This window comes from Panthera pardus, unplaced genomic scaffold (assembly GCF_024362965.1).
Source record: "Panthera pardus isolate Hobbes unplaced genomic scaffold, ASM2436296v1 HiC_scaffold_26, whole genome shotgun sequence".
NCBI classification, from domain to species: Eukaryota; Metazoa; Chordata; class Mammalia; order Carnivora; family Felidae; genus Panthera; species Panthera pardus.
The window spans coordinates 1,328,447-1,348,609 of NW_026526832.1; the positions used below are offsets into that span (position 1 = coordinate 1,328,447).

The window sequence follows — 20,163 nt, forward strand, 5'->3', positions numbered from 1 at the left end:
TTCAAGATCCCGAGAGAGTGGGACACAGGCGTTTTCCAAAACCTCAAAGAGGCTCCAAGGGAGAAGGGCCAGAGCAGAGTGGAGCCTGGGCTGTGGGGCCTTTTGCTCTTTCTGCAGCTGAGCCTTTTGAGACCCTGCGAAGAGGACAGCTTCAGAGCACACGGGCCAGGCACGGAGGAGGTAAACTGCTGTGGACCGGGTGTGGATGAATGAATGAGCGCTGCCACACCCCCTGACCGCCTGCCTCAGACATCACCAATCAGCGGTGGCTCTCCTTCCCGGGCTCTGCGGTCGGAGTTCCTGACCGCGCTCTGGGCAGTCACTGTTAATCAATCGAAGAGATGCGCTCTCTCTGCCTTCCTGGAGCAAGTTTCGGTAGGAACACCCTCAGACCAGCCTGCTGGGTGCACCGCCAGGAAGACCGGACTGAGGCTAGGTTAGAAGGCCTGCCTTCGCTATTGCTCATGGGGCTGTGTGGCGCCCCCTGGCTGGCCTGTCTTTGATCTGTTCCCGGCTGACCCTTCCTCCGCTGTGGCTGATAGTGGTTTATTTCTGAAGTCCCTCCCCTGGGCCCATCTCCGCGGGGGCAAAGTCCAGGTTCCTTAGCTGCCCAACAGATCTGTGGCCAGTGGTCCCTGCTGTCTTCCAGCGTCTCCAACGTCCCCCCCAGTCTCTATGACCCCCAGTTTGGCATCCCGGGGTGCTGGCCAAATTCCAGGTTCCTTTTCTCTGGCTGCCCCTGAAACAACATGCTTTCTGAACCTTAGTGTTTGCTGCAGTGGAAACGGTTCCTTTTCAATCTAACTTTCCTCTGCGTCAGATCCACCTAGGCCCCCTGGTTCCTCCCAGAACTGGAGTTCTCCCAGTCCCGAACCTGGGCACCCAGAGGGACCCTGCTTTACCCAACAGCAGTGGCCTAGGTCCTAAGGGTTCCTCTCTCCTGTTGAGATATAAATAAAAACATCTCCACCTCCATCCTGTCTTCACAGAAGGCCAGCATCGCTCCAGATCTCTGAGGATTCTCGGGGGCCTTATATCCCCATGGTTATCTCAGCTTTGACTTCTTGGGTCCAGTGAATTCATAATCTCTCTGCCAATTGCCTCCTATGGCTGATGCTGTCTCTCTAACCTGCTTCAGCTCCAGGGAACACAGCCACATTTCCTCGACTTCCCCCAAACATCACTCACATATGGCAGTTGTATGTAGAGGAATTATTTTTCTCTTTCTTGATGATTTTTAAAGAAATGTTTACACTCACACACAAAAAACAAACAAGGCCTTGCCTTTTTCTTCCCAATTTATTTAGCTGATTTCATATATTTTTGACAGGTTCATCATGTTTCCGGCAGTTATAAATATTTTCCCCTCTGGCTTCACTCCCTGACACTACATTTCTGGGCTGTGACTCACCCTAAGTTGTCCCACAGCTGGGGCTTGAATCCAGCCTTTTTTCTTCAATCTAATATCCCCCTTAACCAACCCCAGGTCCCCACCAAACCCAGGCCAGACAACATGAGACTGTAAAATATGTCCAATGGAAAGGTCACGAGCAAATAGGGCGGCTGGCTGGGGCTCTCACCCACCCTCAGCTGAGCAGTAGCCAAGGTCCTGCTTCTGGGGCAGAGATACATAGGGATGCATGCCCTGGGGCAGCCACATTTCTCCCTTCAGGCTTTCCTGTAAGGGAAGCCTGTCCCTCCTAAAACAGCTGACTGATGACACCACCAGGAACAGGGGACAGGACAAAGCCTGCCCTTCCCCCAGGAAGCAGACAGAGCCCTGAACTCAGCCCTGTGCCAGCCCCATACCCCAAACCACCTTCAAAGCCATCTGGCCCACAGACAACAAGCATTCATCCTCTGGGGTTTCATTTTCAGCTCCACACCAGAAGTTTCTAGAGAATTTCCCTCTTCCACACACATACATGCATGCAACACACAATTTTTTTTTTTTTTAAATAAAGAACTCAAAATGTTTCCAAGTTCCAAGAAAGAAATCTCCATTTTTGGGGAAGAAAATAAAACAAAAGCCAAGTTTTTTGGCACACTTTGGGATAGCTATGTTGACCTTTATTTTCTAAATAAAAACCCGGATTTGAAAAAGATTTTGGTGCCTCTTTCAGGTGTGAGAGGCAGTCAAGGAAGCCAAATTTGTAATTTGGGGAAGAGCTCTAAGATGAACAGGACTGGGCCTTCTAAGAACAAAGGGTTCAATGGCCCTCTCCATTGGGAGCCTCAGCGTAATATACTCCTCTGAAAAGTCCTGCAGGAGGAAAACATTTAACTTTGAGAAACGAGCGCCTCTCCAACTTAGTTCAGCACTTATTCTCTTTAAAAAAAATGCTGGGACACCTGGGTAGCTCAGTCAGTTAAGCATCTGACTTCAGCTCAGGTCATGAGCTCACAGTTCGTTTGTGAGTTCAAGCCCTGCATCAGGCTCTGTGCTGACAGCTCAGAGCCTGGAGCCTGCTTCAGATTCTCTGTCTCCCTCCCTCTCTGCCCCTCCCCTGCTGGCGCTCTGTCTCTCTCTCTCTGAAAAATAAACATTAAAAAAATGTTTTTAGTGTGGAAAAATATATGTAGCATAATATTTGTCATTTTAACCCTTTTTAGTGTCACAATTCAGTGGCATTAAATATGTGCACAATGTCGTATAACCATCACCACTATCTATACCCCAAACTTTGTCCTCACCCCCGTAAAAACCCTTCCCACCCCCCCACGGCCCCTGGTAGCCTCTATTCTACTTTCTGTCTCTATGAATTTGCCTATTCTAGGTAACTTATGTAAGTGAAATTTTGTACCATAATTTGTCCTTCTCTATTAGCCTTAATGCACTAAGCATAATGCTTTTAATAAGGTCTGTTCATGTTGTAGCCTGTGTCAGAACTTTATTCCTTTTTGTGGCTGAATAATATTCCGTTGTATGTACATGCTACATTTTGCTTATTCATTCTTCTATTGATGGAGCACACTTAATCTTTATTTCATACCCCTGTCTCTCGTGGGACACTAAGAGGGTTCCCTGGAGCACAGTTTGAAGACTGCTAGTGTGTGAACCCACTAGAATGTTTGGATTTTGAATGGGCCAGGATTTTCTTACCCACGTGCTTGCCCCAGGCACTGCCGGAAGTGCTCTGGTCGGCTCGGTCTCCAAACTCAAGGCTGGGCTGAAGCCGCGAGAGGTGAAGCTGTCTGAGAAGTACCTTGGAGGGGTGCTCAGTGGTCAGTGCTTGGGGAGATGAGGGAGAGCCTTGCCCTCTAACCCTCGCAGGACACATGGCCCTGCTTGTGCTGTGGGGACCCACTGGGATGACTGACAGCTCAGTGTTGGTGACATCTGTCAGGGCTGCCTTCCCGGGCTTTGATGGTAGGACTGGACAGGAGCCAAACTTGAGGGGAGCAGTTGCCTGAGAGGCCTCGGCCCCCTCTTGGCAGCCTCACAGGTGCGCCCTGTCCTGTTCCTTCAGGGAGCTGGACGACGTGTTCTGAACCACTGCTCCTCCCCACCCTTCCCTGTCAGCACTTCCCACGGAGACCGCTTTCTAGCAGGCAGGCAGACCCTCGAGGCTCAATCCCCCTGTAGAGGGTCTTCCGCTGCTCTCTCCTCCCCCACAAGCGGGTCTGGGAAAGGCAAGCGAGGCAGCAGCCAGAGTCGAGCCTCCTGTGACTGGGGGAGAACCTGGGCCCCTCCGGGAGCCTGGAGGCCTGGCGTCCAGCTTGGCCGCCTCTCTTGACTACAAGTAGCCAGTGGCTCTGTGACCTCCAAGGTCTCTCAGAGCGATGTCCAACCTGGGTCCCAAACTGCGTGGGTCCTGCCTGTGTGCCGGAGGTCAGGGCTCAGGTTACAACCCCACACACAGGCTCTACCACCACGAGGAGCTGGAAGCCATGCCTCGTTCTTGCTAGAACGGCTGTTATGTCTCCTCCCCAGAGATTATCTTTTAAACCAGAGAACTATTTGAAGGAGCAAAGACCTTGCCAGAGTTGTGAAACAAAAAAGCAATGGCATCTTTAGAGAAACTACAAATAAACGAGCGGTCATCCTTCTGATCTGGGTACAGGTCACCTCCTCAGCCCCCAGCCCCGTCCCCTCAACAGAAGGCCCTTTACTTTTTATCCAAACTCCATGTGGCTGGGACCCCCCAGGACACCTCCCTTCCCCTCACATCACTGATACTTGGATCTCCTTCCATCTTCCTGGCTCAGATGTGGGCTCCAGGAGGGCAGGGAGGGGGTCCGGCTGTCTCCTTCTGCAGGCCCCGAGGCCTTGCCATACAGCACGGCTGCTCGGGGGGGGGGAGGGCTCCTTGGGATTCTTTGCCCTGGTAAGGGGCTGCAGCGTGAGCCCAGAGGGTCCTGCCCATCCCACCCCGGCCTGCAGGCCATCTTGCCAAGCCCAGCAGAGATTCAGGTGAGGGAGAAAAGTATCAGGTAAGAGGAGTGTTCTCGGTGTGAAAGGAATGAGAAGCAGGAGCCAGATGGAGCACACAGTGAGGGGAATCGGTGACGTTGAAGCTTCTCCAGCCCAAAGCTGTGCAGAGGATCGGAGTAAAATCGCCTCCTCCACAGGACGAGGTTGGGGGTGTTCACCCTTGCTGGGGCCTGTGAGCACCTGCCTCCTAGGGCCTGAGCCCACCTTGAGACCTGCCTTCTCCCAGAGCTCTGGCTCCCTCTCCCACCTGGGCCAGTCTATTCTCAGGGGGTTTTCTTCCTGGCTTACAGAGCCCAGCCCTGCCAGGAGCCAGGCCTCTCTCGGTTCTTCTCTGTCCTCTGAGGGAGCCCATTTTTGCCTCCTGGCTTCTTCTTTCCTCTCCCCAGCCTGGTTTCCTCAGGTGTGGGTTCAGGGTTCAACAGCATACCCCAGGCCTCTCCTGGCATGCAGGTTGTCACAGGTGCCAGGGGCCCTGACGCTGGTTCTCAGCCCTGCCGCTTACTCCTGTGTGACCCAGGAGAAGGACTCCCCTCTCTGAGCCTCCGTTTCAATTCATAAAATACATGGTTGGAGGACATGATGACTATATCTTCTTCCAGCTACATAATTCTGTCACTCTAGAAGTTATCGGTCAACACCAGGCTGAGTTAAAAATCTACTTAAATTAAAAAAAAAAATCCACTTAAATTCTATTCTAATATCACCATTTTAAGCCTGCCTGCCCCATCAGGCATCACCCACGGTGAGAAGGGAGAGGCATTTCATTCCATCTGCTTTTCTCACTCAGGACTGGCCTTGGCGGGCCTGTCCTCTCCCCTGGCCCTCTGAGCCCCTCCCAGGGCTGTGGAACTTCCTCCCACCCAGTCCTTAGTCCTCAGTCAGGGGCTCGTTTCCTCCCCAGGGGCCTGAGCACTTTCCCAAGGAGCCAGTGCCTTCCTTGCTGCCTGGCCGCTTACTCAGAGGCGGGGCCTGGATCCTCTTGGCAGGTACCGACTTGCTGTAGATGAGACTTAATTAACACAGGATCCGATTTCCTCCGGTCCTGGGTGAGAGGCACCGCCTCAGGCGCTCAAGGACACAGCAGCATGGTCCATTGTTGTCTGGAGAAGTCCAGCTGCTGCCCCTGCACTGCTGGCAGGGTCTGTCAGCTGCTGTCCTCTTGCTCCCCCTTGCTCCCGGGGGCTCTTTTCGCTTCCCTCCCTGAGGGGTTCATTCAAGTACATGCCCACCCTCACGACTGAAGTCCTTCTCCAGGGCCGCACCTTCCAGCCCTCTCGCTCAGGATGTTCATGATGCCAAGTCCAGAGTTGGCCCTCAGTGCTCACCAGAACTGACCTGTCCACACATTTGATGCAGCCCATCCCCCGTCCCCGAAGTAGCGCTCTGTCCCTCTGGGCTGCCTCCTACTGCTCTGGCTGCTCCTTCTCAGCCTCTTTGGCTTGTTGGCTGTCCTGGGGCTCAGGGCTCTGGTCCGTCATTCTCTCTCCTCCCTAACACTTTGCAGGTCAATGACTTCCAGATTCATAGCTGCGTTCCCGAGACGGCTACATCCCTCTCAGAGGAAAGCCGGGTCCTACAGCCCCCTCCAAGGCCTGCACCCCCTGCCCCGCTTACCTCCCTGACCCCACCATCTACCCCTCCCCTCTCTGTGGTTCTTTGACACACCAGACCAGCCCGCCTCTGGGCCTTTGCATCTGCTCTTTCCCTACCTGGAATGCTCTACTCCACAATATCCCCATGACTTTTTCCCTCGCCTTCTTCCGTTCTTTGATCAAATGCTGCCTACTCGGTGAGGCCTTCCCTGATTATTCTATTGTAAATTGCCTTCTCTGCCTACTCAGTAATTCCTTTCCTCCCCTTGGAAGGTAAACTCTCTGGGATCAGGGAGTTTTGTTTGTTTTAGTCACTGCATTCCTGGTGTCTAGAACATTGCCTGGCACATAGTAGTTGATCAACAAATATTGATTGAACAAATGACTGGATGCTTCAGTGTTTGTCCCTGTACATATGTCTTCATGTTCCGGGGGTTTTACTTCTGCGAGTAAATCCCGGAAGCGAGACTGTTATGTCAACTGCACATAGTGTAGAGTACTTTTAATTTTAATAAACAACCTCAGATTATTTCCCCACGGGGTTGTAGCAGGTCATGCCCATTTCCCTGCCTGTGCTGGATGTTATCTCACTCTTGATTCTTGCCAACGCGCTAATGAGGGGGGAGGCATCTCATTGTTTTAATTTTCATTTTCCTGACTAACTAGAGAAGGATGTGTTTCTTATTTATTGACCTCTTGAATTTTTCTTACTTCTATTAAATGTCTTGTTCACAGCCTTTGCTCATTTTTTGGTTTTGGGAGTGGTGGTGGGGGGAACACCTTACCTTTTCTAATGAGCGTTTAAAGGGAATCTTCATTTCTTAAAAAAAAAAAAAATTCAGGGACGCCTGGGTGGCTCAGTCAGTTGCGCATCTGACTCTTGATTTCAGCTCAGGTCATGATCCCAGGGTCATGGGATCAAGCCCCGCATCAGGCTCTATGCTGAGTGTGGAGCCTGCTTAAGATTTTCCCTCTCCCTCTGCCCCTCTCCCCTGCTCACTCTCTCTCTCTCTCTTTTTCTCTCTCTCTCTGAAATGAAATGAAATAAAATAGAATAGAATAAACCAAATAATTCTGATACTTATGAAGGTTCTGGAGTTGTTGTCTTAGAGTGAGTATCCTGGTTTGCCACTGGGATCCCCTATGAGTTTTGGAATTAAAGATGTTTTAAAGTTTTTTTCTTGCTGATTCTCCATATTTTCTACAATGCATGTTGTTACTTCAAAAAAGATGAAAAACAATCATAGGAAAGTCGTGCTGTGATTCCAATGATGATTAGGATGTACTTTTTTATGACAGTTACATAAAAAGCCTCTCTGTATACAGAAACTCTAACAATGGATCAGCCAAAATGAAAAGGTGGGGAGAGATTATGGGTAAACTTTCCTTACAATGGGCGCCAGGTGAGTGAGGCAGGGAAGAGGTGATGGTGAATCCCTAGTGGAAAAGGATGAGCTGTAGGAATGATGGCACTTGGCCTACAACACTCTAGGCTGTGCCTTGGCAGACCTCACTAATCAATCACTTCAGTGGTTTCTCTGAAGTCCAGACTCAGCCTTAGAATCTTTCTCAACCCGGTAGGCCAAGGAGCCACCAGTCACAGATCAGAGTTGGGGGGCAAGATGAAACCCATTCACGCACTCTTGCCCAAGCAAGGGGCAGTGCAGTCAGCCCCACAGAGGCCTCTCTTGCTGGGGCAGGGGCATGCTCCCCAGTGACCCCATGGCTGCCCCAGAGCTGCAGTCCAGTTGGTTGCTCCTGCCCGGAAGGGGCACCTAGGGTGTTTTTGACCTGCACTGGCTCCCATCATGATAGCTAGCATTGCTTTCTGGAATCCCTTTTCCTCTGGACTCTAGGTCTTGCTGGTAACTGGGAACACTGTCGTCAGCCTGGATGCTTGCTCTGGATTTTGCCCAGACCCTGGCACATCCCCTCGGGCGCCACACCTTGGTTGTTCCCGCCATTGGCCTGACTCTCCAGCCTCTGACTTCTGTTCTCATGATTCTTGGCCTCCCCTTGACCCGCCACCCCCTGGACTCAGCTGTGATGTCATGCTCTGTGTCCAGTGGCACATCCCGACTCTCTAACCAGGCTCTTGGCCCTGCCTGCCTCTCCTTCCTGCCCTGCACTTGGCTGGCCTCAGAGCTGACAGATTCACCAAGACTCACTGCAGTTTGCCTAGAATTCCTCACTGACCCTCCTCCTCTACATCAGGTAGGTTGATTAGAAAGGATAGGAGAAAATATTTTTTTAACAGCTTTTTCTGTTTGGGGAGAAACAGTAAATGATACAGAAAAATGACATAGAAATGTATGGAAAAAGTCGGCAGTAATTTAACCACCTGGAGATAACCATTGCTATTAAGTTGGCAAACACCTTCCCCAGTCACCTCTCCGCCTCCACACCCGTTGAGATACGTGTATATAAATCGTCTTAAATGGGATCATGCTGTTAGTCAACCTGCGTTTTTCACTCATCCATATGCCATGAACATCAGAAAGGATGCCATTGATGAAAAACATATTTTCCTGCTCCTAGAATGTAAATTAGATTCCACCAGATTCTTTTTGTTCACCTAGCATATCTGCATTTTTGCTTCTTTTGAGTCAGAAACTTAATTCGTGTCCCATTTCTTTCCCATAGTAATAGATGACCAATTTTTAGTCGGGTGTATACCCACTGCAATAAAGGCAATATATGCCAGCTCCCCCTGGACTGTGTGTGGTCACGTGACTGAGTTCTGGTCAATGGGGTACGAGCGGAAGAAGTGTACATTCAACTTCCCAGATGTGTCCTGTGGTGGTTTCATATATGTCCACAAATTCTTTGATAGTCCTTCTTGCATTAAGGTGAAGCCTAATCCTCCTCCCTTTAAGTGTATGCTGTACATAGTGACTTGCATCTAATGAACATCATGTGGCAGAAGTCACTGTGTGTTGATCTGCAAGATATAGGACCGAAGAGGCAGTTGGCTTCCCTCCTTGCTCTATCTTGTAATAACCACTCTTGGGAAGCCAACTGCCAGGTCATGAGGACAATCAAGAAGCCCTGGGGAGAGGCCCATGTGGTGAGGAACTGAGGCTTCCTGCCAATAGCCACACGAGCCATCTTGGAAGCAAGTTCTGAAGCTTTCGGTCTAGCCCTCAGATGACTGCCGTCCTGGTGGACATCTTGACTGCAGCCTCTGAATTCCTGACTCAGGGAAGCTGAGATGATAAATGTTGATTGTTTTAAGCAACTCAGTTTTGGGGTAATCTGTTATGCAGCAGTAAACACCCGATACATGCCCTTAAGAGGATGGGTGGGTCTTCCCTTCCTCTTTCCCCTCTCTCTGGAGGGAAGGTGGATATGTGAAGTGCCATCTTGGATCTTGCAAATGAGGGCAACATCCTGGGAATGGAGGAGCAACAACATGGATGGGGTCTGGGCCCTCGGCGGCTTTGTAGAGCAGAGTCAGAATAACAACGCACTTGTCTGAGCGGGAACTCAACAGCCACAGTAATAAAGCCAGAGCTTCCCAGTGTTGGGCCTCCCTGGTGTGTGTAAATGGGTTCCAGGTGTGTGAAGCTACTGTTGCCTTCATCCCTGGGCCAGTGGCTTCTGCACACAAGCAACCCTGTTCTTTTACGCCACTGAGCTATATGATTGTTATCGTTTTCTCTGGGTGCCAGCATGGAAATAAAACTTGGGAAGCTTTGGATCTCTGTCACAACAACCAAATTTTATCCTAACAAAGGCATCTTGAAAAGTGAGACATCACTTAATATGTTTAACATGCATTCTCCTAACTAAGGCGCCTGGGTAGTCGTGCCCTGAAGGGATCTGTCACATCTTGGCAGGTGAGGCTGGCGGGTGTTGCAGGTGGTCAGGCTTTCCCCAGGTCCAAGAGGCCCCACCGTGTTGGCGGTCACTCACCCTGTCTGGGCTGAGGGCCAACTGTGCAAACAAAGGAACAACATTTCCTTGCCAGCCTCAGAGAACTGGCTGCCTTTGAGTCCGGCTCCCTTCCCCTGACCCCATCCATTCCCCGAGATCCCTTTTCTTTTTGGACTCTGCCCACCTCAGGGACAGAGGCAGCGACAGATCTGAGGCAGACGCAGTTCCTCTTCTCATAAACTGTTTAATGTCACTTACCCCTGATGATGGTTGTGGGTCACACATCCAGACAGAATCAAGCCTCATTTGGGCAGAATGCTTTTTTTTTTTTTTTTTTAACGTTTATTTATTTTTGAGACAGAGAGAGACAGAGTGTGAACAGGGGAGGGGCAGAGAGAGAGGGAGACACAGAATCTGAAACAGGCTCCAGGCTCTGGGCTGTCAGCACAGAGCCCGACGCGGGGCTCGAACTCACGGACCGTGAGATCATGACCTGAGCCGAAGTCGGACGCTTAACCGACTGAGCCACCCAGGCGCCCCTGGGCAGAATGCTTTTAAGAGGGATGGGATTGGGGCTTTCCTGATTTCACCTACTCAGGACAGCAGAATCGCAATTTTAATAGCTAGGTAAGTTTCACCTGACCCAGATAACCAGCTGAAGGTATCCTTTTCTGTGTTTAAACTAAGGACTATATGAAGTCAACGAAAGGATTTGCTTTAGCATGAATGACTTCACATTGTGATGTGAAAATGACATACATGTTACAATATCACTTATGCAAACACAAACTCAAATCTGTATGACCGTGACTATTCTATAGTGGCATTCTGGGGTCACCGCCTGGCAGTTTCTATTAACTAGTGGGAACTCAGAGGAGTGTGGCCAGGAAATGGCACCGATGTGGACCTAGCGGGCTCCCTTAGGCCCTTCACACTCGCTCTCTCTACTGCTGCTCTTGGGATCCGGTGTTTTCTTGTTTCAGGGCCCTTATTTTAAAATTAGTTTCAGGATCTCATAAGGCAATCGCGTATAATTGGTGAGCAATAAAGGGTTTTTTCCCCCTTCTTTTTTGGGGCGACTTTTTATTCTGGTAAAATATATATAACATAAAAATTTAACATTTCAATCATTTTTATTTTTATTTATTTATTTATTTTTAAAAAGCCTTTTTTTTTTTTTAAATGTTTATTTTTAAGAGAGAGAGTAAGAGTGCAAGCAGGGGAGGGACAGAGAGAAAGGGAGACACAGAATCTGAAGCAGGCTCCAGGCTCCAAGCTGTCAGCACAGACCCCAGTGTGGGGCTCGAACTCACAAACCACAAGATCATGACCTGAGCTGAAGGTGGACGCCACCCAGGCGTCCCTCAATCATTTTTAATTGTACAATTCAGTAGTACTAAGCACCCTCACAGTGTTGTATAGCCATCGCCACAATCCATCTCCAGAGCTGAAACTCAGAACTCATATAAGTTCCCATTTACCTGCCCCCAGCCCCTGGTAACTCTATTCTCCTTTCTGCCGTTATGAATGGCCTAGTCTAGCTACCTCATATAAGTGGAATCATACAGTATTTGTCCTTTTGCGTTTGGCTGATTTCACTCAGCATAATGACTTCCATGTTGCAGCACGTGTCAAAACTTCCATTCCTTCTTATGACTGAGGGTTAAGTTTTTAATCAACAGATTTTCACCGAGGTTGGATGTTTCCAACGCATTCTGCAAAATTCCTGCATTTATTAAGCCTGGAATTGGCTTCTCTCTTTCCTGCATCTTTGTTCTCTTTATTCTCTACATGGTGTCTGACATCTGGTAGTACCTGGGCAAGGTGTTTCATTCAGTTCTCTTGGATGAAAAGAGGCACTCCCAGGTTGGAGGTCTGTGCTGCAAACAGATGCCCTGTGGAGCAGAGGCCACTGTCTTTGGTGACAGCTCAGGAACACTCGCTGTCCCATGCCACCCACACGTTCTGTAACATCACGCTTTGGTGTGTTCAATGTGGCTTCATATTTCTTATTTGATTTAATCCAAACCCTATGATGTAGGCTGGGTGGCAGTAACCCCTTTTCACTCTCAGAAGACTAAGGCCCAGGAAGGTGATGGTTCTTGTCTCCCCAGGAGATCGGTGGCTTCGTTGAGACTAGATGAGGGTACTCAAGTCCAGGAATTCTTCTATTACCACACGGAGTGTCTGGAAGGCAGCAAAGATTTCAGGGTCCCTTTTTCTCATGTGGTCCTTCCTCCTTCTGTCTTGAGGGGGTTGGATGGAGTGATAGGTGTGGAAAACTTGGGGGGAAAGGAAGAATGAACACTGGTACTTTCCATTCATTCCTCAGCTGGTGGCAAACCCAGCTTTCTTTTGAGCTACCATTAGGGCTGAGTCTGGTGCCCTCAAGAGGCAAGGGTGGGAAGGTGGCAAACTGGAATGTGTCACCTCCCCAGGACTCTGGGCTAAAACCGTGGAGCTGGGAGCCTTCTTAATTGCATAGACTTCCTACAGGAAGTGCCAGTAACTACAGCCCATTTGAGAATAAATGATTCGTGCGCATGATTCAAATATGATGAGATACAAAGGGAATGCTGTGAAAAATCTCTTCTCTCTCCTGTCACCAGCACACAATTCCTTCCTTAGAGGCATCAATGTTTTCTACTTTTGTATATCTTTCCTGAGAAATGTTACATACACATGCAAGTACATACACACACACACACACACACACACACACACACACACATCAATGTATGCATGGATGTGGATGTATATGCCTATGTATATACACATATTTTTGCTTGCTTGCTTCCTCTTTCCCCCAGAAATAGTGGCATATTGTGCATAGAGCTCTGTGCATTGCTCTCCCCCATTTAATATATAATAGTAAGAGCAATAAACATTTATTAAGTGCTTACCCAGTACTGAGTACTGTTCTAAGAATTTGATATGTATTCATTGTCTTAGTTCATTTAATCCTCACGGCAACCCCATGAGGTAACATTATTTTTTCAACACTACTCATAATAAAAACCATGCAAATTAAAACAACACTGAGATACTGCTTTTCATCCATCGTGCTGCTAAAGATCAAAAAGCTTGCTAACACATCCTGTGGGAACGGGTGTGGGGAAACCGACAGTCCATAGATTGTTGGCAAGCAATTTAGCAATATCTATCAAAATTACAAAGGTACATAACTTTGAGCCAGCAACTCCACTTCTAGAAATTTTCCCTGCAGATATACTTCACAGATGCTGAATGACTTGGGCACGAATTGCTCATGCAACATTGTTTGTGGTGGCAAAAGTTTGAGAAAAACTTAAATGCACATCAGTAGAGACTGGCTAAGTAATTACGGTATATCCACATCCACTCCTTGGAATATTAGGCTGTTATTTTTAAAACAAGTCAACTTTTGGGGCGCCCGGGTGGCTCAGTCAGTTAAGCAGCCGACTTCGGCTCAGGTCATGATCTCAGGATTTGTGGGCTGGAGCCCCATGTCAGGTTCTGTGCTGACAGGTTGGAGCCTGGAGCCTGCTTCAGACTCTGTCTCCCTCTCTCTCTGCCCCTCCCCTGCTCATGCACTCTCTCTCTCAATAAATAAATAAGTAAATGAAATAAACATTAAATTTTTTAAAAAAAACAAGCCAAGTTCTTAAGCACAGTGGGATACTCTCCAAGATGGAGAATGTCTTGGTCCATTTGGATTGCTATAACAAGATACCATACACTGGGTAGCTTATAAACAACAGATATTTCTTTCTTGCAGTTCTAGAGGCTGGGAAGTCCAAGATCAAGATGCTGGCAGATTTGTTATCTGGTGAGAGACTGTTTACTGGTTCATAGGTGGCTGTCTTTTCCCTGTGTTCTCACATGGCAGAAAGGGCAAGAGAGCTCTCTGGAGTCTCTTTCAGAAGGTCACTAATTCCATTCATGAGGGCTCCACCCTCAAGATCTAATCACCTCCCAAAGGCCCCATGTCTGAATACCATCACATCACCAATTAAGTTTCAAGATACAAAGTTTGAGGGGACACAAACATGCAGTCTAGAGCATCGAGGTAGTGCAAGATAATGGTTAGGACTCCAGCCTCAGGTCAGGTCCTCTTGCTTGTTATTCTGGCTCTGCTTCTTATCAATTATGCAAACTTGGATGATTACATTACCTCTCTATACCTCTGGTTTCCTCATCTGAAAAGTGGGGCTTGTAGTAACACCTTGTAATACTCCCCACCAACCCAAAGACCGGTGAGAAATAAATGCTCATGATTATACACCATTAGGATTTTGTGGATATTTGTTACACAGCATATAGCTAACTGATACAAGCACACAGTAGGTGCTTAATAAATATTGCTTAATAGGAAACTGAGCAAACCCTTTCCTTATAATGGGGAACTTCACAAGTTACCTGAAGAGTGGCTCCAAACAGAGCCCAAAGAGGAAGCTCAAGGTTAATGTCCAAAGTATAACCAAAGCACTGGGGTTTTATTTCTTGATCCCCAGGATTTCTTTTGGGTACTAGCTATTCTGGAAGCTGAACCACATACAAACAGAATAAGGACGGGCTCTTGTCCTCACAGCTTGCGATCTCTGGAAGGAAACATTTGTAAACAAGCAACTACAAGGCAGAGTGGTGCTCGCTATAACAAAGGTGTGCAGAAAGAGTGCAAAGGAGGGAGCAAATATATCAGCCCATGGTGGACATGGGGTGACAGAGGTGGGCCAGAAGATGGGGATGGTGCCTGGTGAAAAGGACAGGGATTTAAAGCTATGAAAGTAAGCTGAATCCAAGGTGGGAAGGGCCTTGAAGGCTTGGGAAAGGATCTGAATGCCATTCTTGGGGTCTGAGGGAAGTTAATAGGATTTGGGGCAGACGAGTGCCATGTTCAGGTTTGTGTTTGGAGGAGATAACTCTGGAGTTGATGTGGAAGATGCAAAATGCTCCTGCTGCAGAGCTCAGGATACGAGGCTGCTTAAATCCTACCTCCTGCTGCAGGTCAGAATTGATCTAGGGACAACTTCTGGGAGCAGGACTGATCTGGGGGCCACACAACCCCAGGTGAGGAAAGAGGAGAAGTACAGTGGCTGATAATCAGAAAAAGTCATTTTCCCCAACTCCTCTGCTGGAAATTCTACCACTTAGGAAGGTGTTTGGCTACAAGTAGCTGGAAACCTGGTGATAGAGGTTTAAATGCACCAGGGAGTCTTTTTCTCATAACAAGGAATCAGGTGGTGGTGGTTGTAATATTGCTATCTTAACTCAGCAACTCTGAGATTCTCTTGGCTTTTTCCTTGTGGTCCTAGGTGGCTGGTACAACTCTAGATATCATGCCCACATTCAAAAGAAAACAGACACAGAGAAATGGAAAGAGGGAACATATCAGCTGAATCTATATTTTTAGGAAAGCAGAAGCTTTGAGGTAGATACACACACACACACACACACACGCACCTGTATCTTATGGTCCAATCCTGGTTGCAAGGGGACTGGGAATAGAGGAACAGGCTTGTCATGCTTGCTTTAATCTGGCCATAGATTCCGCGCTTGAGGCTGGGTGCATTTCTATCTCAAACAAATTGAATTTGTTAGCAAAGGGGAAAGAAAAATGGATATTGGTAAACAAAGGCAATGTCTGCTACAGGGACTCAGTCACGTCCTCCAGACATAGCCTGAAATGATGTGTTTTCTTTGTTTTGTTTGTGTCTGAATGGAGCTTCTGGCAGGTGACATGGTAAGGAATCAGAAACCCTGCCTTCTGGACTTGACACCGTGAAGTCTTCTGTGTCCCTCTTCCCATTTCAGGCCCTCTCCTCAGTGGGTCCCAGTTTGTCCTTATCCCCCTTAGAAGTCAAGCCAGCCCCCGTGTCGGGGGTAGTGGGGGAGTGACTAGTGCCAGGCAGAGTGCAGAGGTCTCCAGGGTCACTGGGAGCAGCACTGTTGAATTCCCTGAGGGCCCTTCTCGAGCTGAGCTTGGGCAGGCGCTGGGGACAGCTGCTGTTTCAGTAGCAGAGAGGGTTCATATAGAGCCACAAACCCTCCTGCTGGGTTTCCCTCAGAGCAAGCATGTGGAGCACTTACCCTGGAGTGAAGGGGAACCTGGATTCTTCTGAAGTCCAGCTTGGTGGCTGTATGGGGAAGGAGTGGCTGAGTCATGCTCTGGTAACCTACAGGCTTAGAAGTGTAATGGCTTAGACCCAAAGTTTATTTCTTATTCCTTCTAAATATCCGCACGAATCCACTGGGGGCTCTATTCCATTTCTCCCCACTTCTGGGATGCAGGCTGATGGAGTGGTCACCATTTTGAACTTAACGGTTGCTGGGACAGAGGGAAAGAAAAGATCTGGAGGGTCTCACAGAAGCATATAAATGCTCCTGTTTGGGAGAGATTCATATAATTTCTACTCACAGGTCACTGGCAAGCACCAATGTGGCCCCACCCAACCACAGAGGGGCCCAGAGGTGTGATCCTATTATACGCCTGGAAGAGAGATAGCATGAAATGTTTGGTGAGCAGAATTTGTGATGACCACAGTAATTTTGGGAAAGTTGTCTAATTTCTCCAGTTCTCCTCTACTTCATCTAAAACTAGTGTTTCTAAAGCCAAAACTGGGTATGGTCAAAATAGCTCTTATAATCCCTTTAGCCACTGGATATCTATAGACAAAAAAAGAAAAAAAAAAAAAAGAACTTTGACTTAACCCCACCCCTTATACAAAAATTCACTCAAAAATGGATCATAAACTTCACTGGGCTTAAACACAAACTATAAAACTTGAAAAAGCATAGGATCTAAGCCTGGGCATGATCCACAAAAAGAAACATTGATAAGCTGGACCTCATGAAAATGAAAAACTTTTGCTCTGCAAAAGACCCCTCTGAGAGTGTTGAAGACAATTTACACAAAGCTACACATATGATAAAATTGCAAAGAGCCACACACACAAATAAACACATGCATATCTGGTAAAATCTGAGTTCATTGTAAAGACTATACCACTGTAGGCTTCCTGGGTTTAATACTATACTATGGTAAAGTATGACCTTCACATTGGGGGAAGCTGGGTGGAGGGCACATGGCACCTCCCTGCACATGTCTTTGCACTTTCCTGAGAATCTGTAATAATATCAAAATAAGATTAAAAAAAAAATCTCTTCAGCCATCCATAAAGAAATCTGCTTTAGGAGCCATATTACCATGAGCATCCATGTATTTAAATTTTTTTTTTAAACGTTTTTATATTTATTTTTGAGGCAGAGAGAGACAGAGCATGAATGGGTGAGGGTCACAGAGGGAGACACAGAATCTGAAACAGGCTCCAGGCTCTGAGCTGTCAGCACAGAGCCTGACGCGGGGCTCGAACTCACGGAGTGTGAAATCATGACCTGAGCCGAAGTCGGACACTCAACCGACCAAGCCACCCAGGCGCCCCGAGTATCCATGTATTTAAACACCAAAGCCACTCTTTCATCAGAAGACACTCCCAATACGATGGCCTCTGGGATGGGGACTTCATTATGTGGAAGGCACAACAGAACCACCTGAATCATTGCCACTACCACTTCTTTCTCACTGTCTCTTTGTTTTATGGGCCACAGCTTTTTATGTGAAACCCTTGGGGCCAGGAAGTTTTTAAGGTTTTTTCTGAGGGGGGTTAGAAAAGTAATACAGTGCTATGGTGTTTATTATGTAACTTCCTCCCCACAGTGGGGGGTTAGGGGGAATGGGGAGCGGGTCAGGCAGCCTCCCGATGTAAATCAAGCACATTTACATTAATATTCATGAATGCATTGTATGAATATTCCCAGAAAGTGGGATAAACACATACTAGAATTGTGAAGTGTCAGTTCAAGTCACCAAATGAGTCTTTTGAGGTCAGATTTAGTCCCAAACGTTACACAGGCTACATAGGCCAGAGGGGCACACATGTTTGGCGGGAACTTCTGGATTTGGGACTTAGCAGCAATTGTGGAGTGCAGGCTGAATGTGGCTGCAGAAACTTCTTCGTGTGTGGAGCCCTTTGTGACCTGGGTTGTGTCCACAGAGGGCACTGTGCTCAGGGTGTGAGTGACCCCTGGAAGGCCCATGACCAGTCCCCCAGGGTCAGGGGCGGGGGGGGGGGGGGGGGGGGGGGAGCCCTCCCTTGTCTCTTCCTGGCCCTGAGATATACCCCTGTCCTTACAGACTGGCTGTGCAGGTCACAGCCCCTGGAGGAGGGCACACCTTGTCTGCAGCCCAGGCTGCTCACAATCTCAGACTCCAAGAGCTGGAGTGGAAGCTGGAGCTGGTAGGGGTCCGAGATGGAGATGAGGGGATGGACGCTCAGAGAGGGTGGGTGAATTGTATAGACTCACACAGCTAGCCAGGAAACTGAAACTGGGGGGTGGGGCAGAGGTGCCCGGGGCATGTTTAAAAGCTGGGACTGACAAGCCTCCCACTTTGTCTAGACCTTGGAAAAGACACCTGGACCAGCCAACCCTCCCCCCCGCCCCCCCCCCCCGGCGACGGGGAGCGCCCCCACCCCAATGACGTTTCAGTGGTTTCCCCACTCACCCTTTTTCCTTCCAGGCTCCGGGGAAAGAAAGGGTGGCGCAGACACGCCCTGGCGTCCCCCGTTAGTGCACTCAGTCCCCAGGGGTGCTGGTGGGCGCTGCCAGCCCAGGCGGGGCGGCCTGGCCGTAGGCGTGGGCGCCCCCTGCCCCCAGGCGCCCCCCGCGGGCGCCCGGTCCCTGTGTGGGCTGCTTTGACTCCGCGCCGCCGGAGCCGGAGCCGAGCTTAGGCAAACCACGCCGCACTGGACGCCATTCAAGCTTTTACAGGCCCTCAAATTGGGGCTGGAGCCGGAGAGGAAATACTAAAATCCTGTGTACACAACTTCTGTCTGTGCGCGCCGGGCTCCAGGAGAATCAGGCGCGCGGGGGGACACATTTGTACTGTTTAAGGGCTCCGCTCCTTTCCGCCCTGTTTTTAACGGGATCCCTGATGTGTCGCCCCAATCCAGGGCTCCTGGGTGTGGGCCCGGGGAGGGGGCTGCGGGGCTGGGGACGGGGGCAGGCCTGAATTTTTCTCCTACCCCCACCTCCCCTGCACACCAAGCTGGGCTCAGAATCCCCGAGATCCATAAGCCACATTTGCTGCGTGGCCCAGGCCCCTGGCCCCTCTTGCCCGGCAGAATGATGCAGCTTTGAAGTCCTTAGAGCCTGGCCTTTGGAATCAGGCTGGTCTGGGTGGGAAGCCGGCTCACCGCTTTGCAGCTCCCAGGCTATTGGCAAGGGCCTCCTTTTCTGCATCTGTAGAATGGGCGCGATAATGGTAAGCTACCTTAGGTTTCCTGTGAAGATGAAGGAGGTGAGTGATGGAGACAGGGAAGCAGCCCAGAGTCTGGCACATCACAGGTGCTCACTACATGGGAGCCATTGTGACTATTTATGTGACGTAGGAGTAATAGCACCATTGTGATCCAGGCACATGCTACGTCTACGTACAGTTTACATTTTATGGGGGAGAAACTAGAACACCGAGGAACTGAATGACTTATCCAAGGTCACACCGCTAGTGATTGGCCGGGTGAGGATTTGAACCCAGGAAGTCTGTTTTGGAGTTTTAGGTGCTTTGCTGCCCCTCTGCCAGCTGTACGTGCCCATGGTATCCTCAGCCTGGCACGAAGCTGCCCACACTTGGGCCCCACCCCACCCTCCTAGTTTCATCCCTGCCAAGTGCTCTCAAGCCCCTTTCGTGCAGCTGGCCAGTCATCTCCCTGGTTCTAAACCAGTGCTCCCCTTCCTAGCTCTCAGCCTTGGCTCAGCCCTCTGCTACCTGTGCCTTAGGTCTTCCCTGGCCACCCCCTCCAGACAGATTCACTCCCTCCAGCTGCCGCAACACTACCCTCCACCCCCAGCCCCTGCACCTTCAGGTCTCCTATCCCCTTGACCTTGGGCTATTTTGATCTGTGGATGTGTTTGCCTCCCTCATTCTGATCCCTCATCAAGATCCCTGCAGGTCTGGCCCAGTGTCTTCTTGTGCAGAGTGGGGCCTCCCATTTGGGGAAACTGAATTTTTACCAATGGCAGATCTGGGCTGAATGGTGACATCCCACTGGTGTCCTGTGTGAGGGAAGCAGAAGAGGGCCCCAAGCCCACTTGCTTTAAGGAGGTGGGGGACAGGGTGGACGTCAGCCTCATGTTCCTGACATCTGCTACCAGACCAAGGAACAGCCAGAACAGTGAGAGTATGGTCTGAGCTTCCCTGCCAACCCCCGCCTCTACCTCCCC

At 49.3% G+C, this 20,163-nt stretch overlaps 1 long non-coding RNA gene across 1 annotated transcript; it reads right to left on the bottom strand.

The window, feature by feature from the left end:
• Window positions 1-11,081: 11,081 nt before the first annotated feature.
• LOC128773648 (uncharacterized) lies at window positions 11,082-19,946 on the bottom strand. The gene is made up of 3 exons (XR_008417997.1): window positions 18,446-19,946; window positions 15,973-16,019; window positions 11,082-15,456 (listed from the first exon to the last, which is right to left on the bottom strand). It is a non-coding gene; the product is annotated as an uncharacterized LOC128773648 (long non-coding RNA).
• Window positions 19,947-20,163: the final 217 nt, after the last annotated feature.